Here is a 23,685-nt window from a genome sequence, read left to right as displayed (position 1 = left end):
CCTGCAAAACACGCAACTGTTTTCAAAAGCTTGTTCAACAGCAGCGCCTCGACAGTGACGTAGACGTGAATAGGCACAACCCTCTGCTAAGTGATTGGTGGAGTACGGGGCCATCTACATAACTGTGGTGCAGTGGCAGTGAAAAAGGGGAGAAAAGGCGACTTGTGTGTTGTAATGAGAAAGGCCGGGAGAAAGGTGACAAGACTGCAGCTGAGAGTGCTTATGTGTGTCTAAGTGTTTGAATGGTGTCAGCCTGTTGTCAAAGAGGGAAGGCATATGACAGTTGGGCGACTCAAGAGCGGCGCCGGCATCGCTTCTCGGCCTTTTGGCTAAGATCAAGTGTAGTATCTGTTCTTATCAGTTTAATATCTGATACGTCCCTTATCTGGGGACCATATATTAAATTGATTTTTGGAGCAGGGAGATGGAATAGGGGCTTGCTCCGTCCACTCCACGTATCGGCCTGGTATTGCAGTATCTCCGGGAACGGTGCACCACCCCCCTTTCTGGGGACATCCTCAAACTTCAAAAAACAGCTCTCGCACAACTCACTCTGATGTCGTCCAACAGGCTTTATTTGCTATCACCAGCTTTCCCAGCGCTGCTCCTTCTTTCCTCAAGTGACTGCAGACGGTTGGCTTCACAAACGCGCCATCGCTTGCAACCTAATGCTCGCAATGCCACTCTTTACACGTACACACGTTGTCCCTGTCTCCAGTGGCAATCGCAGCTTCAAGAAATTGTCTCCAGGCCAAACGGTGGCGGCGCTTACACCTAGTCTGACGTGAACCCCACATCCCGCTTCAGGCCGTCCTCATGTCTGCCCAACTCGCCTATCAGTTTCTGCTTGCCCAACTCTGCTCTGTCTCTTACAAACAAACACTTCCTCTCCACACGTGCTCACTGCCAGCTTCACACACAGTAAGACGTCTCACCACACCAGGTTACAGTCCAACCGGTTTACTTGATAGTAATCATAAGAACATTATAAGACCATAAGAAATAGGAGCAGGAGTAGGCCATCTAGCCCCTCGAGCCTGCCCCGCCATTCAGTAAGGTCACGGCTGATCTGTCGCGGCTCAGTTCCACATTCCCGCCCTCTCCCCATAACCCTTAATCCCCTCGCTTATCAAAAACCCATCAACCCGCGTCTTAAAAATATTTAGCGAGGCAGCCTCCACCACTTCAACGGGCAGAGAATTCCAGAGATTCACCACCCTTTGAGTGAAGAAGTTCCTCCTCAACTCCGTTCTAAACCGCCGCCCCCCCCACCCCCACCCCCACCCCCACCTTTATCTTTAGGCTGTGCCCCCTAGTCCTACTGTCCTTTCTGAGCGGGAAGAGCCTCTCCACCCCTATCCTATCCATCCCATTCATCATCTTATACGTCTCAATGAGATCTCCCCTCATTCTTCTAAACTCTAACGAGTACAAGCCTAGTTTATTCAGCCTCTCCTCATAGCTCAACCCCCTCAACTCCGGTATCAGCCTAGTAAACCTCCTCTGCACTCCCTCCGAGGCCAAAATATCCTTGCGTAAGTACGGCGACCGAAACTGCACACAGTACTCCAGCTGCGGCCTCACCAATGCCCTATACAGCCGCAGCAAGACCTCCCTACTTTGATATTCAATCCCCCTCGCTATGAAGGCCAGCATCCCATTTGCCTTCCTGACCACCTGCTGCACCTGCAGGCTGGGTTTTTGCGACTCATGCACAGGGACCCCGAGGTCCCTCTGCACCGTCGCCTGCTGCAGTTTTTCGCCACTGAAGTAATAGTCCTTCCTACCATTATTCCTACCAAAGTGGACCACCTCGCACTTGCCAACATTAAATTCCATTTGCCAGTTCCTGGCCCATTCGCCCAGCCTATCTAGATCCTTCTGCAGACTCTCCACACCCTCCGCGCAATTTGCCGTTCCACCAATCTCGGTGCCACCAGCAAATTTCGACACCATACACTCGGTTCCCTCCTCCAGATCATCTGTATAAATGGTAAATAGCTGAGGCCCCAGCACCGACCCCTGGGGCACTCCACTAGTCACCAACCGCCAATCCGAATAGCACCCATTAACCCCACTCTCTGCCTCCTATTTGACAACCAATCCTCTATCCACGCTAACACCCCACCCCCAACGCCATGCCCCCTTACCTTCTGCAATAACCTCTTGTCAGGTACCTTGTCAAACGCCTTCTGAAAATCAAGGTACACCACATCCACCGGCTCTCCTCTTTCCACCGCCCTAGACACATCCTCATAGAACTCCAATAAACTTGTCAGACACGACTTCGCCTTAACAAAACCGTGCTGCGTCTGCTCTATCAAGCAATTCCCCTCAAGATGCCTCGCTATTTCCTCCTTGATGACGGATTCTAACATTTTACCTACAACAGACGTTAAACTAACCGGCCTATAATTCCCTGCCTTCTGCCTGCCACCCTTCTTAAACAACGGCGTAACATTAGCCGTTCTCCAATCTTCCGGCACTTCCCCGCAATCCAGCGACGTTTGGAAAATAACCACCAAGGTATCCACTATCACCTCCGCCATTTCTTTCAGAACCCTCGGATGCATTCCATCCGGTCCTGGGGACTTGTCCACAATCAGTCCCTCCAGTCTGTCGAGCACCGCCTCTCTAGTAACAGTAATGTCATTGAGACCCTCCAGTCCTACCACCTTTCCATCGCTAACACCCGGCAAATTATTCACGTCCCCCTCCGTGAAGACCGGAACAAAAAAGTTATTCAAGGCCTCAGCCATTTCCCCATCCCCTACCACTAAGTCCCCCCTCTCATCCTCTAAGGGTCCAACGTTCACCCTAGCCAGCCTCTTCCTTTTTACAGATTTATAAAAACTCTTGCTATCCTTTTTTATATTAAGCGCTAGCCCAGCTTCATAGTTTCCCCTACCCTTCTTTATCAACTTCTTTGTCAATCTTTGTTGACATTTAACCCTCTCCCAATACTCTTCTCGCCCACTACTCTCAGCTACTCTAAACGCCTCCGCTTTTGATTTAACACTTTCCTTCACCTCCTTCGTTATCCACGGCTTATTACCTCTCCTCCTACGGTCCTTTTTAACCATCGGAATAAAGTTCTGCTGAGCACCAAGAAAGATCTCCTTAAAGATCCTCCACTGCTCCTCAGCAGACCTACCTTCCAACGCGCTCCCCCAGTCAACATTCGCCAATTCTTCTCTCATCCTACCGTACTCCCCTCTGTTCAAACAAAGGACGCGTGTCCGGGAACCCACTTTCTCCTCCTCCATCTGCGCCAGAAACTCCACCATACAATGGTCACTCTCCCCAAGAGGACCCTTCACCGCAAGGTCCCTAATTCTACCCGCCTCATTACATACCACCAAATCCAAGATAGCTCGCTCCCTCGTCGGCTCCAACACACGCTGTTCAAGGAAACTATCCCGGCAGCATTCCAAGAACTCCTCCTCGAGCCCACCGCGTCCAACATGGGTCGACCAATCAATATGTAGATCGAAATCCCCCATAATTATGGCCGTTCCATTCCTGCACGCCGCACTTATTTGCGCGTTAACAGCCCGCCCCACCTCCAGATCATTATTCGGGGGCCTATAGACGACACCCACCAGCGTCTTCCTCCCTTTGCTGTTCCTAATCTCCACCCACAACGATTCCACTTTCTGCTCTTTGGTTCCTATATCATCCCTTGCTACCACCCTGATGCTATCCTTAATCAGCAGAGCTACGCCCCCCACCCCCCGACTTTTTCCTCCCGCCTATCCTTCCTAAACACTTGATACCCCTGGACATTCAGCTCCCAGTCCCTGTCACCTTGCAGCCACGTCTCTGTAATGGCCACCAGATCATATCCATTTGTGCTGATCTGCGCCACCAGCTCATCCACTTTATTCCGAATGCTTCGTGCATTCAGATAAAGTGCCTTCACCCCAGCCTTCACCTGGACCCTATTTGCCAGAACGCCACCAACCATACTCACGCCCCCTACTGCCTTTATTATTGGGACATCCTCAGCCTCTTCCCTTACCTGTACCCTCTCCTTAACTTTAGACCCCGTAATGTCACCTACCCTCGCACCCTCTCCCCCCCCCCCCCGCCCCCCACAATTAGTTTAAAGCCCTGTCTACAGTCCTATTTACACGATTCGCCAGGACTCTGGTCCCAGCACGGTTCAGACCAACCCCATCCCACCTGAACAGGTCCCACCTACCCCAATACTGTTGCCAATGCCCCATAAATTCAAACCCATTCCTCCCACATCAATCCCTGAGCCACCCATTCACTTCCTTAATCTTATCAACCTTACGCCCGTCTGCACTCGGTTCAGGCAGTAGCCCAGAGATAACCACCTTGTCGGTTCTACTTTTTAATTCCATTCCCAGCTTTTCACACTCCCTCCCCAGATCCTCAGTTTGCATTTTGCCTACGTCGTTGGCACCCACACGCACCACAACGACCGGATTCTCACCCTCCCATTCCAGGTTCCTCTGCAGCCCAGATGCGACATCCCGGACCCGAGCACCAGGCAGACAACACACCCTTCTGTGCACTTTGTCACTGTGACAAAGGACAGTGTCAAAACCCTTAACCCCACTATCCCCAATCACTACTACGTTCCTTTTCACCTTCTCTTTGCCCATGTCCTGCGTCTGCATCACCGTACTGTGTGCAGTTTGCTCACCAACCTCACCTCCCTCGTTCTCGTCCAGACTGGAAGCAAGAACCTCAAACCCGTTATGCAGGTTGAGAGGCTGAGGCATCCGCTCCCCACCCTCCTTCCTCCGCTCCCCACCCTCCTTCCTCCTCTCAGCAGGCCCCTCTTGTTCCTGACCCTTAGAGTTAGCCAGTCTAGGGGGGGTGGATGTCACTTGCACCCCATTGACAATGGCAGCCTCTCTCCCCCTGATGAGCCTCAGTGTCTGTAGCTCAGAGGCCAGCTCATCTACCTTGAGCTGGAGCTCCTCCAGCAACCTGCACTTACTGCAGACATGGTCACTGGGAAGGACCCTGGGGTCCACCAGCTCCCACATCATACAGAAACAATACATCACATGCCCCTCCATTATTCACTGTAGTAGTATGGAAAATTTCAACACGAACTTACCTGGCCCTTTTTCTCCCCAGCCCTTTTGCTCCTAAGCCCTAATAGCTCACTGTGCTTCCCTCTCACTCCGCTGCCCGCTCCGACGCTGCCCGCTGTCTACACCAGGCCTCCTTTTAAACCTGGCGCTGTTTTAAAGCCTGCTCCCCCACAACTCCCTGCTATCCACTCCCTTAGAATTCTTAAAGCGGTAGATACAAAAAGCCCGCAAAAATGCTTTGAAATGATTTAAACAGTTCTACAAGGTAAGTTCTTACTACGAAAGTGCTTTAAACTTATTTAAACAGGTTTTTAACAGGTAATTTCTTACCTGTCTCTCTGCTCCAGCAAACAATGCTCGCAAGCTTTCGGAAACCGTGTTCCTTCCTCAGGTGTGTGCAAGGTTCTGATCACAGAAGGGCAGGTAAAGTCACACACACTTTACACAACACTGATTAGCATGCAACTCTTCACAGCTAACCTGCTATTCAAGTCTTAAAGATGCAGACAATGTGAGCAGAGGTAGCATCAGCATAGCTTAAAGAGATGTGTATTGTCTCCAGACAGGAGACAACAGATTTTACAAACACCACACACACCAGCTCCACACACAACTCTCTCAGCTCCCCCTACTGCTTGCTCTTCAAATCACACCCGCCGCCCACCTCAAATCTCACACTTACTTCCTGACATCTACCTGCACGTTCACACCATCACTTACACGCCACATCCAGCCCATTCCCACCTCTGCACCAGCTCTCCCAACACCTGCTGCTATTTCCCTGCCTTCTCCTCACAACTCTGCTGCTGCACATTCCTTCTTTCAAATCACCAGCTCCCCATTCGACCTGCCTCCGCCGCCCTCTCGTATAAAAACCGCCTTCTCAGGCCCATTAATGTGTACTGGGGGGGGGAACGTATGGGGTGTCAGGGAGGGGTAGTGCCTTTGGTGGGGGAACACGTCGCGTCCTTTCAGGGCGGTTTGTCCATCCTTTGTCCCCACCTGGCAATCAGCTCTCACCTGTGGCTCCCCGTAGCTATTTGCACGCGACAGCGGCCACGCCCCGGGCAACGGCCTCGACAAGCCGGCTGAACCGGCTGAGGGTAGCCGACGGGTCTCGACCCTCGGTGAGTTAGGGAGCTGTCTATCCCACCATGTGAAGACTGAGTCTGGCGGATTGAGCGGACGAGACCAACGGAAGGTCCAACGGTCAAGAAGGCGGTCTCTGCAAGCGTCGTGGAACGCGAAGAGCAGGACGAGACACAGAAGACGTCCTGGTCATCCACTGCACCTAGTCCCACCTCCAGCCGGCTTGACTCTTGTCTTGCCACTGGATCTAGATGGCAATTGGGAAGAGAGAGTGAGGCTGACCGAGGAATCTCGCTGCTCTCCGTCGCAGGAAAAAGCCTCGCGAGAGTCCTGCTAAATCGTCTGGTCACTCATCTGGAACTGGGCCTGCTTCCAGAGTCATAGTGTGGCTTCTGCAAAGGTCGTGGGACGACTGACATGATTTTTACCTCGCGCCAACTTCAGGAGAAGTGTCAGGAGCAGCACCGCGAGCTCTACACAACGTTTGGTAACCCTGCGAAAGCAGGATCATGTCAAAGTTCGGCTGCCCGCCCACCCCCCCAACCCAGATTCATTCAGATGGTTCGCCAGTTCCATGACGGCCAGAGTACTGGATGGCGGAGAATCCTCTGAAGCATTGCCAGTCACCAGTGGCGCCAAACAGGGCTGTGTGCTCGCACCCACGCTGTTCGGCATGACGTTTACTGCCATGCTGAATGATGCCTTCCAGGACAGTGCGGCTGGAATCAGCCTCAAGTACAGAGTGGATGGGAAGCTCTTCAACCTGAGGAGACTTCAAGCTATTACCAAAGTGAAGGAGACTGTTCTGAGAGATTTCCTCTTTGCCGATGACTGCGCCCAGAGTCAGAGATGCAAGTCAGCGTGGACAAATTTTCCACGGCTTGTGACAACTTTGGACTCGCCATCAACGTTAAAAAGACCAAAGTCGTGTACCAGCCTGCTCCTCGTGCGCCGTACACAGAACCCATAATCACAATCCAAGGGCAGAAACTACAGGCAGTGGACCAGTTCACTTATCTTGGCAGCACCCTCTCCCAAGCAGCGACTACTGATAGAAAAGTTAACTGCAGAATAGCAAAGGCAAGTTCTGCTTTGGGTAGACTGCACTCCACTGTATGGGAACGGCGGGGAATCGGCTCAGCAACAAAACTGAAGGTTTACAGCGCCGCGGTACTCACTACCCTCCCGCATGCCTGGGAAACGTGGGCTGTGTATCGAAGGCAGGCAAGACAGCTCAATCATTTCCACACGACATGGCTTCGCAGAATATTACGCATCCGATGGCAAGACAAAGTACCAGACACTGAAGTTCTCTCTACAGCAAGTCTACCATCAGTCCACACACTGCTGACGAGAGCGCAGACCCGGTGGGCAGGTCACGTCCTCCGTATGTCAGACGAGCGCATACCCAAGCAGCTCCTTTTTGGGCAACTCTCTGCTGGAAGACGCTCGCATGGAGGGCAGAAGAAACGTTTCAAAGACACACTCAAGGCCTCCCTGAAGTCGCTTGACATTGACACGACCACCTGGGAAACGCTGGCACAAAACCACCCTACCTGGCGCTGCCTCACCCACAAAGACTGTCAGGCTCACAAAGCAAGGTGTATTGCTGAAGCACAACTTCAGCGCAAACTGCGCAAGTCCAGAGCCACCAGCACAACAACTGCAAGTCTGTCCAATATGCGCCAGGACATTGCGTGCCCAAATTGGCCTGATCAGACACCTTCGGACACACCGCAACCAGCCTCAAAATGACTAATGGCGTCGAGGCCCTCGTCGATGACGACGGACGAACAACAACATAATGTGTCTGCCCCGCCGTAAAGAGTGATCGGTCATCTTCCGATCCAGGCTCCGCTCCGTGGAGCAAAATGAAACGTGCTCACCTTTCTTCTTCCAAAAGGTGCACAGAGAGGCCTCTGCCATCAGCAGCCTGAAGGAAGAAGGTAGCTCTGGAAAGTCCTCGCAGACTGACACTCTGAGGATCTGCAAATCTTTCTAGGCCGCACTATACGACCCGATGCCGACACACAGCACGGCCTCCCGGTCTTTCCTGTCGCCTATCACGGAGGTCTTAGACGACGGCCGGCGGGAGAGCCTGGCCAGACCGTAATCTCTGGACGAGCTGACAACGGCCGTCGACTCCTTTCAGAAGGGTAAAACTCCCGGAAGCGACGGCTGACCGGCTGAGGTTTACTCGGCGTCGGGGAACTTGTCCGACCCAGGCCTGCTGCAAGTATACCAGAGTACGCTACAAGAAGACCGACAGTGCACAGTCCTCCACAGCCTCACTCGCTCCTTTCCTTGCAGCATGCAGTTTGACGGCACCACGCGGGTGAAGAGCGAAGCACAACAGGGCTGTGTCCGAGCCCCCTCATTGCTTCTGACTTTGCGCTCCCGACACCCCTCTGTCGATACACAAGGAGCTTACCTGCATGCTTTACAAGCTATCCAGACAGAAAGCAAAGTGAAAAAATACAGCGCGTCTCGATCAGTGAAGTCCTCTCTGTAGACGACACCGCATCTTCAAGAAAGGAATTACAAAGGGATTTCCCTACACTCTGCCACCGGAAAGGTGGAGAGAATCCTCGTCAACAGCCTCCTCCCAATAGCCGAAGACTTCCTCCCCGAGTCTCGGTGCGGCTTCTGCCCAACAAGAGGCACAGCGGACATGATCTTCAGCATGGTCCAAATCCAGGAAGGGTGCAGGGAGCAGCATCAACCTCTGTACGTGGCCTTCTTCGATCTCAGGTCTTCCACCCTGTGGATTGTGGAACATTCTCCTCAAACTTGGCTGCCCACAGAAATCCGTCACCATTCTCTGCCTGCTCCACCATGTCATGCAAGCCGTGATGCTCGCCAGCGGAACCACCAAAGACCCAACACGTGCGCAGACTGGGGTCAAACAGGGCCGTGTCATCGCAACAACGCTCTTCTCCGTCTTCCTCGCAGCGACACTCCGTCTCAGTACGTTGAAGCACCCCGCAGGGCTGCAGTTAACCTACCAGATAGCGGGAAACTATTCGACCTGCGATTCCTCAAGGCCAGAGCCAAGACCACCCCAACTTCTGTCATCGAGCTGCAGGGTGCAGACGACGCCCGTGTACCTGTGTACGTGCACGCTCAGGTCGAACTACAAACCAGTGCCGACGCATTCACTAAGACATATCGGAACGGCTCTCTGTTCCGCTCCTGCCACACAAAACTGCCACCGCCAGCTATCAAAATCCGAGGTGAGCCCCTGGACAACGTGGATCATTTCCCATACGTCGGGAGCCTCCTTTTGGCACGAGCAGACATCGATGCTGAAATTCAGCATCGACTCCAACGTGCCAGTCCAGTCTTCGGACGCCTGAGGCACAAAGTGACCAGGACTTCAATTCCAGAACCAAGCTCACGGTCAACACAGCAGCCGTGGTTCCTGAGCATCTGTACGCGCCAGAAACACGGACCGTGTACGCCTCAAATCCGTGGACGGGCTTTCACCAATGTTGCACGCGTAAAATCCTGCAATTTGCGGAAAAACTTCCACACCTTGCTAACGGACGTAGAGGGCATTTCTCAGTTATTTCTATCCTGTGTTGGGGCCCTTCAGCCCATCACCCATTGATATCCCAAGCTGCTGTACCTGTTGTTTCCATGTTGGCCATGCTAAATTGTCCCTTAGTGTCCAAAGGTGTGCAGGTTAGGGTGGATTGGCCGTGCTAAATTGTCCCTTTGTCTCAGGGAGGTTAATAGGGGAAATACGTGGGGTTAGAGGGATGCGGCCTGGGAGGGTGATTGTGGTCGGTGCAGACTCGATAGGCTGAATGGCTTCCTTTTGCACTGGAGGGATTCTATGAGGTGACTCGGGTTCTGGTGCTCGGGCTCCCGGCTTCACTCTCTAAGCAAGTGAACACAATAGTCCAAAAGACAGTCTGTCTGCCCAAGCCAGAGTTCAAACCAACAGCAGTTCGCAGGTCTTAATCTCCAAGAATGGTGCTAATGGCCTAATCGCTAATTGTTCTAACACAATGGTTTCAACAAGAGGACCCTGTTTAATCTCCCGAAACTCACGTCACATGACCGAGACTTGGGCTAGCAGAATTCCTTGAAGTACACAGCCCACGGATCTTATAGATAGTTGCTGTTTAATCTCTGACAAGAACAGGACTCCAGGCAACAGGAGCGAGGTGAGGAGAGGAGAAAGCTTTTTGTGCTGCGGCAACGCAGTGTGCCTGAGAGCGTGCGGGGAGCAGTGTCAAGCGTTGCCTTTCAAAAGACAATGAATTATCTGAAGGTAAACTATCTGTAGGGCGACTGGCACCAAGGGAGTTGCTCTGGCCCAGGCCAAACGGCCTCCTTTGGTGCTGCAAGTATTGTACGGGCACAGTCGCTCGCTGCATTCTCACTCACGGCCTGCAAAACACGCAACTGTTTTCAAAAGCTTGTTCAACAGCAGCGCCTCGACAGTGACGTAGACGTGAATAGGCACAACCCTCTGCTAAGTGATTGGTGGAGTACGGGGCCATCTACATAACTGTGGTGCAGTGGCAGTGAAAAAGGGGAGAAAAGGCGACTTGTGTGTTGTAATGAGAAAGGCCGGGAGAAAGGTGACAAGACTGCAGCTGAGAGTGCTTATGTGTGTCTAAGTGTTTGAATGGTGTCAGCCTGTTGTCAAAGAGGGAAGGCATATGACAGTTGGGCGACTCAAGAGCGGCGCCGGCATCGCTTCTCGGCCTTTTGGCTAAGATCAAGTGTAGTATCTGTTCTTATCAGTTTAATATCTGATACGTCCCTTATCTGGGGACCATATATTAAATTGATTTTTGGAGCAGGGAGATGGAATAGGGGCTTGCTCCGTCCACTCCACGTATCGGCCTGGTATTGCAGTATCTCCGGGAACGGTGCACCACCCCCCTTTCTGGGGACATCCTCAAACTTCAAAAAACAGCTCTCGCACAACTCACTCTGATGTCGTCCAACAGGCTTTATTTGCTATCACCAGCTTTCCCAGCGCTGCTCCTTCTTTCCTCAAGTGACTGCAGACGGTTGGCTTCACAAACGCGCCATCGCTTGCAACCTAATGCTCGCAATGCCACTCTTTACACGTACACACGTTGTCCCTGTCTCCAGTGGCAATCGCAGCTTCAAGAAATTGTCTCCAGGCCAAACGGTGGCGGCGCTTACACCTAGTCTGACGTGAACCCCACATCCCGCTTCAGGCCGTCCTCATGTCTGCCCAACTCGCCTATCAGTTTCTGCTTGCCCAACTCTGCTCTGTCTCTTACAAACAAACACTTCCTCTCCACACGTGCTCACTGCCAGCTTCACACACAGTAAGACGTCTCACCACACCAGGTTACAGTCCAACCGGTTTACTTGATAGTAATCATAAGAACATTATAAGACCATAAGAAATAGGAGCAGGAGTAGGCCATCTAGCCCCTCGAGCCTGCCCCGCCATTCAGTAAGGTCACGGCTGATCTGTCGCGGCTCAGTTCCACATTCCCGCCCTCTCCCCATAACCCTTAATCCCCTCGCTTATCAAAAACCCATCAACCCGCGTCTTAAAAATATTTAGCGAGGCAGCCTCCACCACTTCAACGGGCAGAGAATTCCAGAGATTCACCACCCTTTGAGTGAAGAAGTTCCTCCTCAACTCCGTTCTAAACCGCCGCCCCCCCCACCCCCACCCCCACCCCCACCCCCACCTTTATCTTTAGGCTGTGCCCCCTAGTCCTACTGTCCTTTCTGAGCGGGAAGAGCCTCTCCACCCCTATCCTATCCATCCCATTCATCATCTTATACGTCTCAATGAGATCTCCCCTCATTCTTCTAAACTCTAACGAGTACAAGCCTAGTTTATTCAGCCTCTCCTCATAGCTCAACCCCCTCAACTCCGGTATCAGCCTAGTAAACCTCCTCTGCACTCCCTCCGAGGCCAAAATATCCTTGCGTAAGTACGGCGACCGAAACTGCACACAGTACTCCAGCTGCGGCCTCACCAATGCCCTATACAGCCGCAGCAAGACCTCCCTACTTTGATATTCAATCCCCCTCGCTATGAAGGCCAGCATCCCATTTGCCTTCCTGACCACCTGCTGCACCTGCAGGCTGGGTTTTTGCGACTCATGCACAGGGACCCCGAGGTCCCTCTGCACCGTCGCCTGCTGCAGTTTTTCGCCACTGAAGTAATAGTCCTTCCTACCATTATTCCTACCAAAGTGGACCACCTCGCACTTGCCAACATTAAATTCCATTTGCCAGTTCCTGGCCCATTCGCCCAGCCTATCTAGATCCTTCTGCAGACTCTCCACACCCTCCGCGCAATTTGCCGTTCCACCAATCTCGGTGCCACCAGCAAATTTCGACACCATACACTCGGTTCCCTCCTCCAGATCATCTGTATAAATGGTAAATAGCTGAGGCCCCAGCACCGACCCCTGGGGCACTCCACTAGTCACCAACCGCCAATCCGAATAGCACCCATTAACCCCACTCTCTGCCTCCTATTTGACAACCAATCCTCTATCCACGCTAACACCCCACCCCCAACGCCATGCCCCCTTACCTTCTGCAATAACCTCTTGTCAGGTACCTTGTCAAACGCCTTCTGAAAATCAAGGTACACCACATCCACCGGCTCTCCTCTTTCCACCGCCCTAGACACATCCTCATAGAACTCCAATAAACTTGTCAGACACGACTTCGCCTTAACAAAACCGTGCTGCGTCTGCTCTATCAAGCAATTCCCCTCAAGATGCCTCGCTATTTCCTCCTTGATGACGGATTCTAACATTTTACCTACAACAGACGTTAAACTAACCGGCCTATAATTCCCTGCCTTCTGCCTGCCACCCTTCTTAAACAACGGCGTAACATTAGCCGTTCTCCAATCTTCCGGCACTTCCCCGCAATCCAGCGACGTTTGGAAAATAACCACCAAGGTATCCACTATCACCTCCGCCATTTCTTTCAGAACCCTCGGATGCATTCCATCCGGTCCTGGGGACTTGTCCACAATCAGTCCCTCCAGTCTGTCGAGCACCGCCTCTCTAGTAACAGTAATGTCATTGAGACCCTCCAGTCCTACCACCTTTCCATCGCTAACACCCGGCAAATTATTCACGTCCCCCTCCGTGAAGACCGGAACAAAAAAGTTATTCAAGGCCTCAGCCATTTCCCCATCCCCTACCACTAAGTCCCCCCTCTCATCCTCTAAGGGTCCAACGTTCACCCTAGCCAGCCTCTTCCTTTTTACAGATTTATAAAAACTCTTGCTATCCTTTTTTATATTAAGCGCTAGCCCAGCTTCATAGTTTCCCCTACCCTTCTTTATCAACTTCTTTGTCAATCTTTGTTGACATTTAACCCTCTCCCAATACTCTTCTCGCCCACTACTCTCAGCTACTCTAAACGCCTCCGCTTTTGATTTAACACTTTCCTTCACCTCCTTCGTTATCCACGGCTTATTACCTCTCCTCCTACGGTCCTTTTTAACCATCGGAATAAAGTTCTGCTGAGCACCAAGAAAGATCTCCTTAAAGATCCTCCACTGCTCCTCAGCAGACCTACCTTCCAACGCGCTCCCCCAGTCAACATTCGCCAATTCTTCTCTCATCCTACCGTACTCCCCTCTGTTCAAACAAAGGACGCGTGTCCGGGAACCCACTTTCTCCTCCTCCATCTGCGCCAGAAACTCCACCATACAATGGTCACTCTCCCCAAGAGGATCCTTCACCGCAAGGTCCCTAATTCTACCCGCCTCATTACATACCACCAAATCCAAGATAGCTCGCTCCCTCGTCGGCTCCAACACACGCTGTTCAAGGAAACTATCCCGGCAGCATTCCAAGAACTCCTCCTCGAGCCCACCGCGTCCAACATGGGTCGACCAATCAATATGTAGATCGAAATCCCCCATAATTATGGCCGTTCCATTCCTGCACGCCGCACTTATTTGCGCGTTAACAGCCCGCCCCACCTCCAGATCATTATTCGGGGGCCTATAGACGACACCCACCAGCGTCTTCCTCCCTTTGCTGTTCCTAATCTCCACCCACAACGATTCCACTTTCTGCTCTTTGGTTCCTATATCATCCCTTGCTACCACCCTGATGCTATCCTTAATCAGCAGAGCTACGCCCCCCACCCCCCGACTTTTTCCTCCCGCCTATCCTTCCTAAACACTTGATACCCCTGGACATTCAGCTCCCAGTCCCTGTCACCTTGCAGCCACGTCTCTGTAATGGCCACCAGATCATATCCATTTGTGCTGATCTGCGCCACCAGCTCATCCACTTTATTCCGAATGCTTCGTGCATTCAGATAAAGTGCCTTCACCCCAGCCTTCACCTGGACCCTATTTGCCAGAACGCCACCAACCATACTCACGCCCCCTACTGCCTTTATTATTGGGACATCCTCAGCCTCTTCCCTTACCTGTACCCTCTCCTTAACTTTAGACCCCGTAATGTCACCTACCCTCGCACCCTCTCCCCCCCCCCGCCCCCCACAATTAGTTTAAAGCCCTGTCTACAGTCCTATTTACACGATTCGCCAGGACTCTGGTCCCAGCACGGTTCAGACCAACCCCATCCCACCTGAACAGGTCCCACCTACCCCAATACTGTTGCCAATGCCCCATAAATTCAAACCCATTCCTCCCACATCAATCCCTGAGCCACCCATTCACTTCCTTAATCTTATCAACCTTACGCCCGTCTGCACTCGGTTCAGGCAGTAGCCCAGAGATAACCACCTTGTCGGTTCTACTTTTTAATTCCATTCCCAGCTTTTCACACTCCCTCCCCAGATCCTCAGTTTGCATTTTGCCTACGTCGTTGGCACCCACACGCACCACAACGACCGGATTCTCACCCTCCCATTCCAGGTTCCTCTGCAGCCCAGATGCGACATCCCGGACCCGAGCACCAGGCAGACAACACACCCTTCTGTGCACTTTGTCACTGTGACAAAGGACAGTGTCAAAACCCTTAACCCCACTATCCCCAATCACTACTACGTTCCTTTTCACCTTCTCTTTGCCCATGTCCTGCGTCTGCATCACCGTACTGTGTGCAGTTTGCTCACCAACCTCACCTCCCTCGTTCTCGTCCAGACTGGAAGCAAGAACCTCAAACCCGTTATGCAGGTTGAGAGGCTGAGGCATCCGCTCCCCACCCTCCTTCCTCCGCTCCCCACCCTCCTTCCTCCTCTCAGCAGGCCCCTCTTGTTCCTGACCCTTAGAGTTAGCCAGTCTAGGGGGGGTGGATGTCACTTGCACCCCATTGACAATGGCAGCCTCTCTCCCCCTGATGAGCCTCAGTGTCTGTAGCTCAGAGGCCAGCTCATCTACCTTGAGCTGGAGCTCCTCCAGCAACCTGCACTTACTGCAGACATGGTCACTGGGAAAGACCCTGGGGTCCACCAGCTCCCACATCATACAGAAACAATACATCACATGCCCCTCCATTATTCACTGTAGTAGTATGGAAAATTTCAACACGAACTTACCTGGCCCTTTTTCTCCCCAGCCCTTTTGCTCCTAAGCCCTAATAGCTCACTGTGCTTCCCTCTCACTCCGCTGCCCGCTCCGACGCTGCCCGCTGTCTACACCAGGCCTCCTTTTAAACCTGGCGCTGTTTTAAAGCCTGCTCCCCCACAACTCCCTGCTATCCACTCGCTTAGAATTCTTAAAGCGGTAGATACAAAAAGCCCGCAAAAATGCTTTGAAATGATTTAAACAGTTCTACAAGGTAAGTTCTTACTACGAAAGTGCTTTAAACTTATTTAAACAGGTTTTTAACAGGTAATTTCTTACCTGTCTCTCTGCTCCAGCAAACAATGCTCGCAAGCTTTCGGAAACCGTGTTCCTTCCTCAGGTGTGTGCAAGGTTCTGATCACAGAAGGGCAGGTAAAGTCACACACACTTTACACAACACTGATTAGCATGCAACTCTTCACAGCTAACCTGCTATTCAAGTCTTAAAGATGCAGACAATGTGAGCAGAGGTAGCATCAGCATAGCTTAAAGAGATGTGTATTGTCTCCAGACAGGAGACAACAGATTTTACAAACACCACACACACCAGCTCCACACACAACTCTCTCAGCTCCCCCTACTGCTTGCTCTTCAAATCACACCCGCCGCCCACCTCAAATCTCACACTTACTTCCTGACATCTACCTGCACGTTCACACCATCACTTACACGCCACATCCAGCCCATTCCCACCTCTGCACCAGCTCTCCCAACACCTGCTGCTATTTCCCTGCCTTCTCCTCACAACTCTGCTGCTGCACATTCCTTCTTTCAAATCACCAGCTCCCCATTCGACCTGCCTCCGCCGCCCTCTCGTATAAAAACCGCCTTCTCAGGCCCATTAATGTGTACTGGGGGGGGGAACGTATGGGGTGTCAGGGAGGGGTAGTGCCTTTGGTGGGGGAACACGTCGCGTCCTTTCAGGGCGGTTTGTCCATCCTTTGTCCCCACCTGGCAATCAGCTCTCACCTGTGGCTCCCCGTAGCTATTTGCACGCGACAGCGGCCACGCCCCGGGCAACGGCCTCGACAAGCCGGCTGAACCGGCTGAGGGTAGCCGACGGGTCTCGACCCTCGGTGAGTTAGGGAGCTGTCTATCCCACCGTGTGAAGACTGAGTCCGGCGGATTGAGCGGACGAGACCAACGGAAGGTCCAACGGTCAAGAAGGCGGTCTCTGCAAGCGTCGTGGAACGCGAAGAGCAGGACGAGACACAGAAGACGTCCTGGTCATCCACTGCACCTAGTCCCACCTCCAGCCGGCTTGACTCTTGTCTTGCCACTGGATCTAGATGGCAATTGGGAAGAGAGAGTGAGGCTGACCGAGGAATCTCGCTGCTCTCCGTCGCAGGAAAAAGCCTCGCGAGAGTCCTGCTAAATCGTCTGGTCACTCATCTGGAACTGGGCCTGCTTCCAGAGTCATAGTGTGGCTTCTGCAAAGGTCGTGGGACGACTGACATGATTTTTACCTCGCGCCAACTTCAGGAGAAGTGTCAGGAGCAGCACCGCGAGCTCTACACAACGTTTGGTAACCCTGCGAAAGCAGGATCATGTCAAAGTTCGGCTGCCCGCCCACCCCCCCAACCCAGATTCATTCAGATGGTTCGCCAGTTCCATGACGGCCAGAGTACTGGATGGCGGAGAATCCTCTGAAGCATTGCCAGTCACCAGTGGCGCCAAACAGGGCTGTGTGCTCGCACCCACGCTGTTCGGCATGACGTTTACTGCCATGCTGAATGATGCCTTCCAGGACAGTGCGGCTGGAATCAGCCTCAAGTACAGAGTGGATGGGAAGCTCTTCAACCTGAGGAGACTTCAAGCTATTACCAAAGTGAAGGAGACTGTTCTGAGAGATTTCCTCTTTGCCGATGACTGCGCCCAGAGTCAGAGATGCAAGTCAGCGTGGACAAATTTTCCACGGCTTGTGACAACTTTGGACTCGCCATCAACGTTAAAAAGACCAAAGTCGTGTACCAGCCTGCTCCTCGTGCGCCGTACACAGAACCCATAATCACAATCCAAGGGCAGAAACTACAGGCAGTGGACCAGTTCACTTATCTTGGCAGCACCCTCTCCCAAGCAGCGACTACTGATAGAAAAGTTAACTGCAGAATAGCAAAGGCAAGTTCTGCTTTGGGTAGACTGCACTCCACTGTATGGGAACGGCGGGGAATCGGCTCAGCAACAAAACTGAAGGTTTACAGCGCCGCGGTACTCACTACCCTCCCGCATGCCTGGGAAACGTGGGCTGTGTATCGAAGGCAGGCAAGACAGCTCAATCATTTCCACACGACATGGCTTCGCAGAATATTACGCATCCGATGGCAAGACAAAGTACCAGACACTGAAGTTCTCTCTACAGCAAGTCTACCATCAGTCCACACACTGCTGACGAGAGCGCAGACCCGGTGGGCAGGTCACGTCCTCCGTATGTCAGACGAGCGCATACCCAAGCAGCTCCTTTTTGGGCAACTCTCTGCTGGAAGACGCTCGCATGGAGGGCAGAAGAAACGTTTCAAAGACACACTCAAGGCCTCCCTGAAGTCGCTTGACATTGACACGACCACCTGGGAAACGCTGGCACAAAACCACCCTACCTGGCGCTGCCTCACCCACAAAGACTGTCAGGCTCACAAAGCAAGGTGTATTGCTGAAGCACAACTTCAGCGCAAACTGCGCAAGTCCAGAGCCACCAGCACAACAACTGCAAGTCTGTCCAATATGCGCCAGGACATTGCGTGCCCAAATTGGCCTGATCAGACACCTTCGGACACACCGCAACCAGCCTCAAAATGACTAATGGCGTCGAGGCCCTCGTCGATGACGACGGACGAACAACAACATAATGTGTCTGCCCCGCCGTAAAGAGTGATCGGTCATCTTCCGATCCAGGCTCCGCTCCGTGGAGCAAAATGAAACGTGCTCACCTTTCTTCTTCCAAAAGGTGCACAGAGAGGCCTCTGCCATCAGCAGCCTGAAGGAAGAAGGTAGCTCTGGAAAGTCCTCGCAGACTGACACTCTGAGGATCTGCAAATCTTTCTAGGCCGCACTATACGACCCGATGCCGACACACAGCACGGCCTCCCGGTCTTTCCTGTCGCCTATCACGGAGGTCTTAGACGACGGCCGGCGGGAGAGCCTGGCCAGACCGTAATCTCTGGACGAGCTGACAACGGCCGTCGACTCCTTTCAGAAGGGTAAAACTCCCGGAAGCGACGGCTGACCGGCTGAGGTTTACTCGGCGTCGGGGAACTTGTCCGACCCAGGCCTGCTGCAAGTATACCAGAGTACGCTACAAGAAGACCGACAGTGCACAGTCCTCCACAGCCTCACTCGCTCCTTTCCTTGCAGCATGCAGTTTGACGGCACCACGCGGGTGAAGAGCGAAGCACAACAGGGCTGTGTCCGAGCCCCCTCATTGCTTCTGACTTTGCGCTCCCGACACCCCTCTGTCGATACACAAGGAGCTTACCTGCATGCTTTACAAGCTATCCAGACAGAAAGCAAAGTGAAAAAATACAGCGCGTCTCGATCAGTGAAGTCCTCTCTGTAGACGACACCGCATCTTCAAGAAAGGAATTACAAAGGGATTTCCCTACACTCTGCCACCGGAAAGGTGGAGAGAATCCTCGTCAACAGCCTCCTCCCAATAGCCGAAGACTTCCTCCCCGAGTCTCGGTGCGGCTTCTGCCCAACAAGAGGCACAGCGGACATGATCTTCAGCATGGTCCAAATCCAGGAAGGGTGCAGGGAGCAGCATCAACCTCTGTACGTGGCCTTCTTCGATCTCAGGTCTTCCACCCTGTGGATTGTGGAACATTCTCCTCAAACTTGGCTGCCCACAGAAATCCGTCACCATTCTCTGCCTGCTCCACCATGTCATGCAAGCCGTGATGCTCGCCAGCGGAACCACCAAAGACCCAACACGTGCGCAGACTGGGGTCAAACAGGGCCGTGTCATCGCAACAACGCTCTTCTCCGTCTTCCTCGCAGCGACACTCCGTCTCAGTACGTTGAAGCACCCCGCAGGGCTGCAGTTAACCTACCAGATAGCGGGAAACTATTCGACCTGCGATTCCTCAAGGCCAGAGCCAAGACCACCCCAACTTCTGTCATCGAGCTGCAGGGTGCAGACGACGCCCGTGTACCTGTGTACGTGCACGCTCAGGTCGAACTACAAACCAGTGCCGACGCATTCACTAAGACATATCGGAACGGCTCTCTGTTCCGCTCCTGCCACACAAAACTGCCACCGCCAGCTATCAAAATCCGAGGTGAGCCCCTGGACAACGTGGATCATTTCCCATACGTCGGGAGCCTCCTTTTGGCACGAGCAGACATCGATGCTGAAATTCAGCATCGACTCCAACGTGCCAGTCCAGTCTTCGGACGCCTGAGGCACAAAGTGACCAGGACTTCAATTCCAGAACCAAGCTCACGGTCAACACAGCAGCCGTGGTTCCTGAGCATCTGTACGCGCCAGAAACACGGACCGTGTACGCCTCAAATCCGTGGACGGGCTTTCACCAATGTTGCACGCGTAAAATCCTGCAATTTGCGGAAAAACTTCCACACCTTGCTAACGGACGTAGAGGGCATTTCTCAGTTATTTCTATCCTGTGTTGGGGCCCTTCAGCCCATCACCCATTGATATCCCAAGCTGCTGTACCTGTTGTTTCCATGTTGGCCATGCTAAATTGTCCCTTAGTGTCCAAAGGTGTGCAGGTTAGGGTGGATTGGCCGTGCTAAATTGTCCCTTTGTCTCAGGGAGGTTAATAGGGGAAATACGTGGGGTTAGAGGGATGCGGCCTGGGAGGGTGATTGTGGTCGGTGCAGACTCGATAGGCTGAATGGCTTCCTTTTGCACTGGAGGGATTCTATGAGGTGACTCGGGTTCTGGTGCTCGGGCTCCCGGCTTCACTCTCTAAGCAAGTGAACACAATAGTCCAAAAGACAGTCTGTCTGCCCAAGCCAGAGTTCAAACCAACAGCAGTTCGCAGGTCTTAATCTCCAAGAATGGTGCTAATGGCCTAATCGCTAATTGTTCTAACACAATGGTTTCAACAAGAGGACCCTGTTTAATCTCCCGAAACTCACGTCACATGACCGAGACTTGGGCTAGCAGAATTCCTTGAAGTACACAGCCCACGGATCTTATAGATAGTTGCTGTTTAATCTCTGACAAGAACAGGACTCCAGGCAACAGGAGCGAGGTGAGGAGAGGAGAAAGCTTTTTGTGCTGCGGCAACGCAGTGTGCCTGAGAGCGTGCGGGGAGCAGTGTCAAGCGTTGCCTTTCAAAAGACAATGAATTATCTGAAGGTAAACTATCTGTAGGGCGACTGGCACCAAGGGAGTTGCTCTGGCCCAGGCCAAACGGCCTCCTTTGGTGCTGCAAGTATTGTACGGGCACAGTCGCTCGCTGCATTCTCACTCACGGCCTGCAAAACACGCAACTGTTTTCAAAAGCTTGTTCAACAGCAGCGCCTCGACAGTGACGTAGACGTGAATAGGCACAACCCTCTGCTAAGTGATTGGTGGAGTACGGGGCCATCTACATAACTGTGGTGCAGTGGCAGTGAAAAAGGGGAGAAAAGGCGACTTGTGTGTTGTAATGAGAAAGGCCGGGAGAAAGGTGACAAGACTGCAGCTGAGAGTGCTTATGTGTGTCTAAGTGTTTGAATGGTGTCAGCCTGTTGTCAAAGAGGGAAGGCATATGACAGTTGGGCGACTCAAGAGCGGCGCCGGCATCGCTTCTCGGCCTTTTGGCTAAGATCAAGTGTAGTATCTGTTCTTATCAGTTTAATATCTGATACGTCCCTTATCTGGGGACCATATATTAAATTGATTTTTGGAGCAGGGAGATGGAATAGGGGCTTGCTCCGTCCACTCCACGTATCGGCCTGGTATTGCAGTATCTCCGGGAACGGTGCACCACCCCCCTTTCTGGGGACATCCTCAAACTTCAAAAAACAGCTCTCGCACAACTCACTCTGATGTCGTCCAACAGGCTTTATTTGCTATCACCAGCTTTCCCAGCGCTGCTCCTTCTTTCCTCAAGTGACTGCAGACGGTTGGCTTCACAAACGCGCCATCGCTTGCAACCTAATGCTCGCAATGCCACTCTTTACACGTACACACGTTGTCCCTGTCTCCAGTGGCAATCGCAGCTTCAAGAAATTGTCTCCAGGCCAAACGGTGGCGGCGCTTACACCTAGTCTGATGTGAACCCCACATCCCGCTTCAGGCCGTCCTCATGTCTGCCCAACTCGCCTATCAGTTTCTGCTTGCCCAACTCTGCTCTGTCTCTTACAAACAAACACTTCCTCTCCACACGTGCTCACTGCCAGCTTCACACACAGTAAGACGTCTCACCACACCAGGTTACAGTCCAACCGGTTTACTTGATAGTAATCATAAGAACATTATAAGACCATAAGAAATAGGAGCAGGAGTAGGCCATCTAGCCCCTCGAGCCTGCCCCGCCATTCAGTAAGGTCACGGCTGATCTGTCGCGGCTCAGTTCCACATTCCCGCCCTCTCCCCATAACCCTTAATCCCCTCGCTTATCAAAAACCCATCAACCCGCGTCTTAAAAATATTTAGCGAGGCAGCCTCCACCACTTCAACGGGCAGAGAATTCCAGAGATTCACCACCCTTTGAGTGAAGAAGTTCCTCCTCAACTCCGTTCTAAACCGCCGCCCCCCCCACCCCCACCCCCACCCCCACCTTTATCTTTAGGCTGTGCCCCCTAGTCCTACTGTCCTTTCTGAGCGGGAAGAGCCTCTCCACCCCTATCCTATCCATCCCATTCATCATCTTATACGTCTCAATGAGATCTCCCCTCATTCTTCTAAACTCTAACGAGTACAAGCCTAGTTTATTCAGCCTCTCCTCATAGCTCAACCCCCTCAACTCCGGTATCAGCCTAGTAAACCTCCTCTGCACTCCCTCCGAGGCCAAAATATCCTTGCGTAAGTACGGCGACCGAAACTGCACACAGTACTCCAGCTGCGGCCTCACCAATGCCCTATACAGCCGCAGCAAGACCTCCCTACTTTGATATTCAATCCCCCTCGCTATGAAGGCCAGCATCCCATTTGCCTTCCTGACCACCTGCTGCACCTGCAGGCTGGGTTTTTGCGACTCATGCACAGGGACCCCGAGGTCCCTCTGCACCGTCGCCTGCTGCAGTTTTTCGCCACTGAAGTAATAGTCCTTCCTACCATTATTCCTACCAAAGTGGACCACCTCGCACTTGCCAACATTAAATTCCATTTGCCAGTTCCTGGCCCATTCGCCCAGCCTATCTAGATCCTTCTGCAGACTCTCCACACCCTCCGCGCAATTTGCCGTTCCACCAATCTCGGTGCCACCAGCAAATTTCGACACCATACACTCGGTTCCCTCCTCCAGATCATCTGTATAAATGGTAAATAGCTGAGGCCCCAGCACCGACCCCTGGGGCACTCCACTAGTCACCAACCGCCAATCCGAATAGCACCCATTAACCCCACTCTCTGCCTCCTATTTGACAACCAATCCTCTATCCACGCTAACACCCCACCCCCAACGCCATGCCCCCTTACCTTCTGCAATAACCTCTTGTCAGGTACCTTGTCAAACGCCTTCTGAAAATCAAGGTACACCACATCCACCGGCTCTCCTCTTTCCACCGCCCTAGACACATCCTCATAGAACTCCAATAAACTTGTCAGACACGACTTCGCCTTAACAAAACCGTGCTGCGTCTGCTCTATCAAGCAATTCCCCTCAAGATGCCTCGCTATTTCCTCCTTGATGACGGATTCTAACATTTTACCTACAACAGACGTTAAACTAACCGGCCTATAATTCCCTGCCTTCTGCCTGCCACCCTTCTTAAACAACGGCGTAACATTAGCCGTTCTCCAATCTTCCGGCACTTCCCCGCAATCCAGCGACGTTTGGAAAATAACCACCAAGGTATCCACTATCACCTCCGCCATTTCTTTCAGAA

At 52.6% G+C, this 23,685-nt stretch overlaps 1 protein-coding gene and 3 non-coding genes across 4 annotated transcripts in view; all 4 read left to right on the top strand.

The window, feature by feature from the left end:
* LOC145337165 (uncharacterized) overlaps positions 1-23,685 on the top strand; it is a 276,871-nt gene that overhangs the window by 82,158 nt on the left and 171,028 nt on the right.
* On the top strand, positions 310-500 carry LOC145337195 (U2 spliceosomal RNA). The gene has a single exon (XR_013885323.1). It is a non-coding gene; the product is annotated as a U2 spliceosomal RNA (small nuclear RNA).
* Positions 10,871-11,061, top strand: LOC145337194 (U2 spliceosomal RNA). Its single transcript, XR_013885322.1, has one exon. It is a non-coding gene; the product is annotated as a U2 spliceosomal RNA (small nuclear RNA).
* LOC145337207 (U2 spliceosomal RNA) lies at positions 21,435-21,625 on the top strand. Its single transcript, XR_013885331.1, has one exon. It is a non-coding gene; the product is annotated as a U2 spliceosomal RNA (small nuclear RNA).

This window comes from Carcharhinus amblyrhynchos, unplaced genomic scaffold (assembly GCF_965287045.1).
Source record: "Carcharhinus amblyrhynchos unplaced genomic scaffold, sCarAmb.v2.hapA scaffold_44, whole genome shotgun sequence".
NCBI lineage: Eukaryota > Metazoa > Chordata > Chondrichthyes > Carcharhiniformes > Carcharhinidae > Carcharhinus > Carcharhinus amblyrhynchos.
This window is presented reverse-complemented; position numbering and strand designations above follow the sequence as displayed.